This window comes from Lepisosteus oculatus, chromosome 14, assembly GCF_040954835.1.
Source record: "Lepisosteus oculatus isolate fLepOcu1 chromosome 14, fLepOcu1.hap2, whole genome shotgun sequence".
Taxonomy (NCBI): domain Eukaryota; kingdom Metazoa; phylum Chordata; class Actinopteri; order Semionotiformes; family Lepisosteidae; genus Lepisosteus; species Lepisosteus oculatus.
Window position 1 is genome coordinate 10,637,576 of NC_090709.1, and position 6,581 is coordinate 10,644,156.

The 6,581-nt window shown below is 40.3% G+C and overlaps 1 non-coding gene across 1 annotated transcript; it reads left to right on the forward strand.

The window, feature by feature from the left end:
* The first annotated feature begins 3,221 nt into the window (after window positions 1-3,221).
* On the forward strand, window positions 3,222-3,303 carry trnal-uag (transfer RNA leucine (anticodon UAG)). Its single transcript has one exon. It is a non-coding gene; the product is annotated as a tRNA-Leu (tRNA).
* The last annotated feature ends 3,278 nt before the right edge of the window (window positions 3,304-6,581 follow it).

Below are 6,581 nucleotides of genomic sequence, written 5' to 3' on the forward strand. Positions count from 1 at the left end.
TTGTATTATAAAGTTTGTGCTTTCTGTGTTTTTATTGTATTGTGAACTTATTTTTTAAACAAATGCTTACAAAGGCAAAAACGGCACACATCTGTTCATACCAGCGGTGAATTGTACATTTTTATTAAGTACAAGCTACTGTGCACTTCTGGGAGTATAACAGGTTTGATATAAAGTGGCAAAAATCTAAAAGGGGAAAATACCCCAGACTGCATGTAAAGCCCTCGTTGTGACTGTTTTAGATTAAAATGGCGTACTATGCACGAAATGTTGCAGAAACACAATCTGATATTTTGATAATTATTATTTTAATAATTTGATCAAATTGAGGCCAAGGATCCAAATCTTCAGTTCTGATTTTTTAAAGTGATATCTTTCCTTCCTGTCGTGGAAGTCACACGATGTGAGCAATTGTTTTTTTTTACGTTGCGATCCAAAGAGGCTCAGACGCACAGTCTAACAGTAACCAAACCAGAATGGATTCTGCTGGGAGCCGGGCTGAGCTCATTCTCACTCCCTGTGCTGAAAACAGAATTATTTCTTCCCCGAACATCGTCTACAGATCACTTGGGCGCTTTTAACCTTCTCGCAGCTACGGGCGAGACTGACGCTCACGATATGAAGGCACCCGGTGGTACACCTTCTCTAACTCTCACAATCGTGACAGACTTCGCTTTTTTTAAAAAAAGTAGATATAGCCCTGAAAAAAGCATTAGCTTTATCAGTTTTTACATTAATCTATTTTGAATCAAAGTTTGATTTTTTTATTGCATTTTACATTATAATAATAATCATCATCATCATCATGATTATTGCATACACTTATATAGCACTGTTCTGGATACTCCACTCAATGCGCTTCACAGGTAACGGGGACTCCCCTCCACCACCACCATTCTCCTGAATGATCACAGAGAGTCAGGACCTCGGTTTTACGTCTCAGCCGAAGGACGGCACCTATTTACAGTGTAGTGTCCCCGTCATTGTACTGCGGTATCAGAATCTGCATGGACCGCAGGGTGTGCGCCCAGCGACAGAAACTAGACGTGTGTCGGGCTCGGCTGCATCAGGACAAAGACGTCACGGGGACAAAGTAGAGGAAATCAAAACGGTTCTATAAAAGACCTGTGTCAGCTGTTGGTTTGCAGTCTGGGCTCTAAATCCTCCGATCCGATTTTAAATCTAATACCTGAGATGCGGCTTCTTCTGAGAATTTATTCGTATACTTATTATGTGTAAGTGTATAGATGAAACCTTTCATATATTATTCAGTTTTAATCAAAATGCTTTACTAATACAAGAGAGAAGTAAAGTATGAAGGATGTGACAAATTTGTGATTTCTTGGAACAAAACGGTTTTTATTTGCATTCGAAATGAAGCGGAATTTTAGCACGACACACAAACCCTTTGTCTTTTTTAGAGAGTGATTTTTAAACAGACAAAAATTTAGAAAACGTGTTTTTTTTAGCACTTCAATAGCAGGGTCAGTGGCGTAATGAATAACGCGTCGGGCCTCGCGTCAGAAGATTATAGGTTGGCCTGCCGTCTGGCTTGTTGCGTTTATACCACTTACATTCTTTTATATAAATGAACTCCACCTGAAAGCTATAGAAAACACTTTGGGTAAGTTGTCTGCATGCGAATTTCGACAACTTACCCAAAACACTGTACTGTCTGGAGATCAGCTCCAGCTCTGAACTCAATTGCAATGAAAAACCATGCGTAACAAAACTGGAGAACAGCTGAACTTGTGCTCAGTTCGGTGATGAGGGTTCAGAACTGTCGTTGTTGTAATTAGCATGAACTGCACAGGCTCAGAATTAGACCATGTCAATTAGTCTGATCAGTGTAGGACACGTTAATGTAGAATTATTAATAGGTTTATTAGTTAGTTCAGGTTTACCCACCTGAACTAATGTAGAATTATTACTTGGTCTCTTGTTTGTATATAAATGAACATCTCTGACAACTTAATGTTAGTTTTACGATGTAGGTCAGGCGTTGACATATGCACGAGTATACGAAATGTCTCACTCCTGATTCAACTCATGTTCTATAGGAGATTAGCGATTCCTCCTGTTTCTCGTACAACCATATCAGAACAGAAGCCCTTGTCACCCAGCTGTGATTCAAGATTGACTCGCATCTTTATCCCTTTTTTGTTCGTGATAATTATTTTCTTTAATTATGATCAATATTGAACTTTTTCGAAATGAAATGACAATAATCAAACATGTAGGCAGATTTTTGAAAAGTATTCGGAATTGACAGGGTGCCCCTTTGGAACAGTCGTCAGAAAATGTGAGAAACTGAAAGTTATGTAAGCTCTCACACAAAGCATTGAAGATTGGAATCTGAGTGTAAAAAAGCTACCCGTCTCCCAGTGATAGGCAGGGATACACACCATGACTCGAATAGACTCAGCGAACTTTAACACCTATGATATTACGAGTGCTTTGCACGTGTCGAACTTCAAGAAGGAACTACTACAACAGTTGTGGACATAATTCAACACCACCGGCAAAGTCCAATGCCGGCAACTTCTGAGAAAATAATGTTCACTCATGGAATTTGGTCTTTGAATGGCTGGCGGGAAAATTAATTTATACTCCTGTTGCACCCTCAGCTGAAACATGTTAAAATAACAACGCAGATTTGTTGGAGAACCTGACAAGAATTATTGGGTTAGCACTGTATGTATTCTTGTATATTTACTTTAATTTTAATATAAATGTAAACATGCATGCTGTATAATCTATTGTAATTTTAAAATATGTTAGCTGAGGATGCGAGGAGGGCTATTATACCTTGTGAAACACGCAAGGAACTGTAAAAAAGGCTGGTATTTGAAAAAAAATTGGCGATCATAAGAAAACCACAATTTATGTGGTATTATCATCAATATCCTTCAAAATCTACGTTCAAATGAAGGATTTGAAGAAACTATGAAAAAAGCAACTGTAGTAGCAGAGGATTTTGATTTTTGCTCTTCAAGTCAGTAGATCACTGTAGAGTTGCACCCCTATAAACAGCACAAAGGCTGAAACCCACCTCCTTCGTTATTGCTGGTTGTGCAGGTGAAAGTAGCGTTTGTGCTATTGAAAGCATCTCGGAAGATAAAGGTGCAGTCACTTCCACATGATATCATTAGATCCGACGACAAGAGCTGAAGCCCCCGGCATTTCCCAAGCCAGCAATGTGAGGAAGCTAAGCATGGGAAGGTAGCGTGGCCGAGCGGTCTAAGGCGCTGGATTTAGGCTCCAGTCTCTCTGGGGGTGTGGGTTTGAATCCCACCGCTGCCAAATGTTAGTGTTTTAAGACCTGCAATACGATCAGTAAAAGTGCTTTTTGTTAGGCTGCGTAGGTGTTTAGAGATAGACTTTCTAAAAGACAGGCTGTCAGCTTAACATCAAGGCAGAAAAAATATTTTGTTTTCTCTACAGAAATTCTCTTTGGCACGTTCAGCTTTATGTAGGGAACAACGCCGAGATCACTTTTCCGGCAGTGCACATGATAGTATACCGGCAAGTACATTTACTGTAATATTGGCTGTGGTGTTGAGCTGCTTTTGTCTGTGAAACTTTTAATTCTTCACGCCGAATCGTTGACAGGGGTAAAGCTTATTAAATCTTTGAACATAGCGCTCCTTCAGAAATACTTTGTGCTCAAAAGAGATCAGAGGATTAACTTCATGAATTCACATAGCATACCTTACAGGAAAGATTTAAAAGGGGAATTGATTGTGCTTCCTGATGTTGTTCCTGTGGTTTCTTTGGATACAGAGGTGAATGTTCTTTGACGCTCTGCTAGAGTATCCACTGGGTGGGCTTTATCAATCAGCTCGGTGTAGCGGCGAGGCTTATTAATAAGGCAGAATTAAGTGTTTCTGAGCTTTCCCAAATTAGGCCTCATCGCTCTGTTCATCTCTGTGGTGCAGCCACAGAGAAACTATTCATGCAGGCTGATTTAAGGTTTCCTTTGATAAGGTTTCCTAGGACAGCTCCCAAATGGGGATACACTTAGCTAAGCCTGGCTATCATGATCAATGGTCATCCATTGGCGCCTATCTGTCTAGGGAGTGCCAGATGGACATCTGGACTGCATTCCTAAGTGTCAGGAGTATGTGACTCATATCTCACCTTGATCAACCAATCAGGGACTGGTAGGGCCGAGTAACCCACGTGGGACTCTGATGCCCATGGAACTTTCAGCCAATCAATGAGCTGAAGTTCCTCCAGGTAAAAACAGGCAACACAGAGAGCCTGAGAGATTCAGGAAGATTCTGGAGAGGGTTCTGTGGACTTTTCTAAAGGGAATTCAAAGGAGAATTCCAGGGCAGGACGGCCCAGGAGCAGAAGGCTCCCAAGGGCAGGACATTCTCGCAGCGCGCCTCCTGACCATCCTGAGACTTAGCCTGGACACCAACCGAACGGCTAGTGTGTCCGAGTGCCAGAACTTTCCTTTGTTCTAAGAGTCTAGAGCGGAGGTTGGCAGAGAGTAACCAGAGGATCCACCCGAGGTTAGCACCAGCAGCAGGCCTCGTGAACAGGTCAGAACTGTGGACAGCTGAATCACTATTCAGAACTAGCTCTTCATCAGGAACAAACCGGTCCTTTTCCTGACTTGCTGGGATCCACAGTCATCTTTTCTCCTGTGCACAAACTTTGCTAGTTAAAGCCAACACTAACTAGCCGGTCAGTGAGCATCAGCAGTGCACCGTCGCAAGCTGCACAGCACAGTCTGGCACCTAGCCAGAGAGCGCGGATTGGACAGCAACAGCCTGCAACATTTTCTTTGTGCCCGCAGGAGATCTGAATCCCCAGAGATTGGATGAGTATTCAACTTCAATGCATTACAACTTGAGAATTCAATTGTTATTCCAACCAGTTAATATCAATTTAATTCCTAAGAGTTATGTACTTGTTTTGAGTATCCAATGTAGAAGTTATAACCAAGTGCATTTACGAAACAGTCTAAATTAATGATATACTGAACGTATGTCCTCTTGATATATGTAACTCTTTGTAACTGACTGAATATATACCTTTTGTATTCTGATAACCCTCTCGATAAGATCTGTTAGGTTTATATGCATATTCTATGTATTAATAAATGTATCCTCGTGTATTAGTACCTGTGTGTGTGTGTTTTTTCCTGTGCTGTCTTTTAAAACATATAAGATCACGAGTTTACAGATTTCTCCAAATAACAACTATACATTTTAACCCAGCGGTTAGCATTCTTTCAATCCAATAGTTTTACTCTGGGTAAAAAGCAGCGCAATAGACAGAGAGATCATATTCAAATATTTCAACGTTCTTATTGGATTACCTGTATGGAGATATCACTCAGAATTCCTAATATGATTTTGAGTTCAGTTTTGCTTTACTACTTTCAGAGTCTTTTATTGACCTTGCTGAAGCAGAGAAGTGACATAATCACAAATGCGACCTACCTGTGCTGCTGTTTCTGGTTAATAATGCTTATTGCGAGGAAAAAAAAAACAGCTCCTTGCATTAAGAGCAAGAGCAACCAACGCGCTCTCTTGTTGAGTTGGGTTTTTTCCGTGGTGCTCTTCCTCAGATGCAAAGTTATTTGGGGAGCAAAGACCTCTGAGAAGGAGCTTGAATCCGTCAAGAACTCAGAAATTCTAATATCGCACTACCGTCTTGTGTACAGAGATCTGGTTCTTCCTTTTTGAGTGTTTTGGTGTTTAAGAGCACGCTTCCTACCTCGAATGAAAGTTTCAGGAGATGTGTTACCTGATCACACATCTGTGCCGTAGGGGATGTAGCTTAGTGGTAAAGTGCATGCGTTTCATGTATGAAGTCCTGAGTTCACTCCCTGGCATCTCCAGATGTCTTGTGTTATTGTGCTCTCATCGCAATCTTCTGTTGAGTGAAAACTCTTTGCTCCTGTTCATAGAGAGCCAGGTTTACACAATTAAATTCAGCCACACACGAAGTGCTACAGTCTTGCTCTGGTGTTTTAAATGTACCTCCAAAGCATTTCGTTCTGTTAACTACCAAATGATTTGAACTAATTGAACGTCATATTCAGGAAATCCAGAGAAGGTCATCAGACTTTTAGTGGCTGTTGAAGAAAACACCTGTTGAATCTCACCAGGGATTTCTTGAGAGATCATTCAGCGAGCAAGTCCTCCCTCTGGACTCCAAACATTTTGGGTTAAACTGTTATTCACATACTCTAACGAAGAGAAACGTTAGTGTCTTCTGGTGTGTGAGCCCATTTCTCAAAAAAAAAAAAGTTATATAAATTGAATTGTTCTACTTTTTAGGCTTGCATAGTCTTATTAATATTTCAGTTAAATCTTTTTTTCTGTAGTAACATCAGTTGATATTAATATTAGTCCTGATTTATAATTTTTTGTCATGGTTGATCTTAAATAATTTTGTAATTAGTTTCAGTTTTGAAAAATCATGCAGAGAAGCTACCAAAACTGGTAATGTTCATATAATGTGTAATGCAATAGCAGCATTTTGGGTTGAAAACAAAAAGTATATCTTGGTATGAATCCTAACACTTCATAGGCAGCGTTCTAGGACTTCTCGCTTCAGAT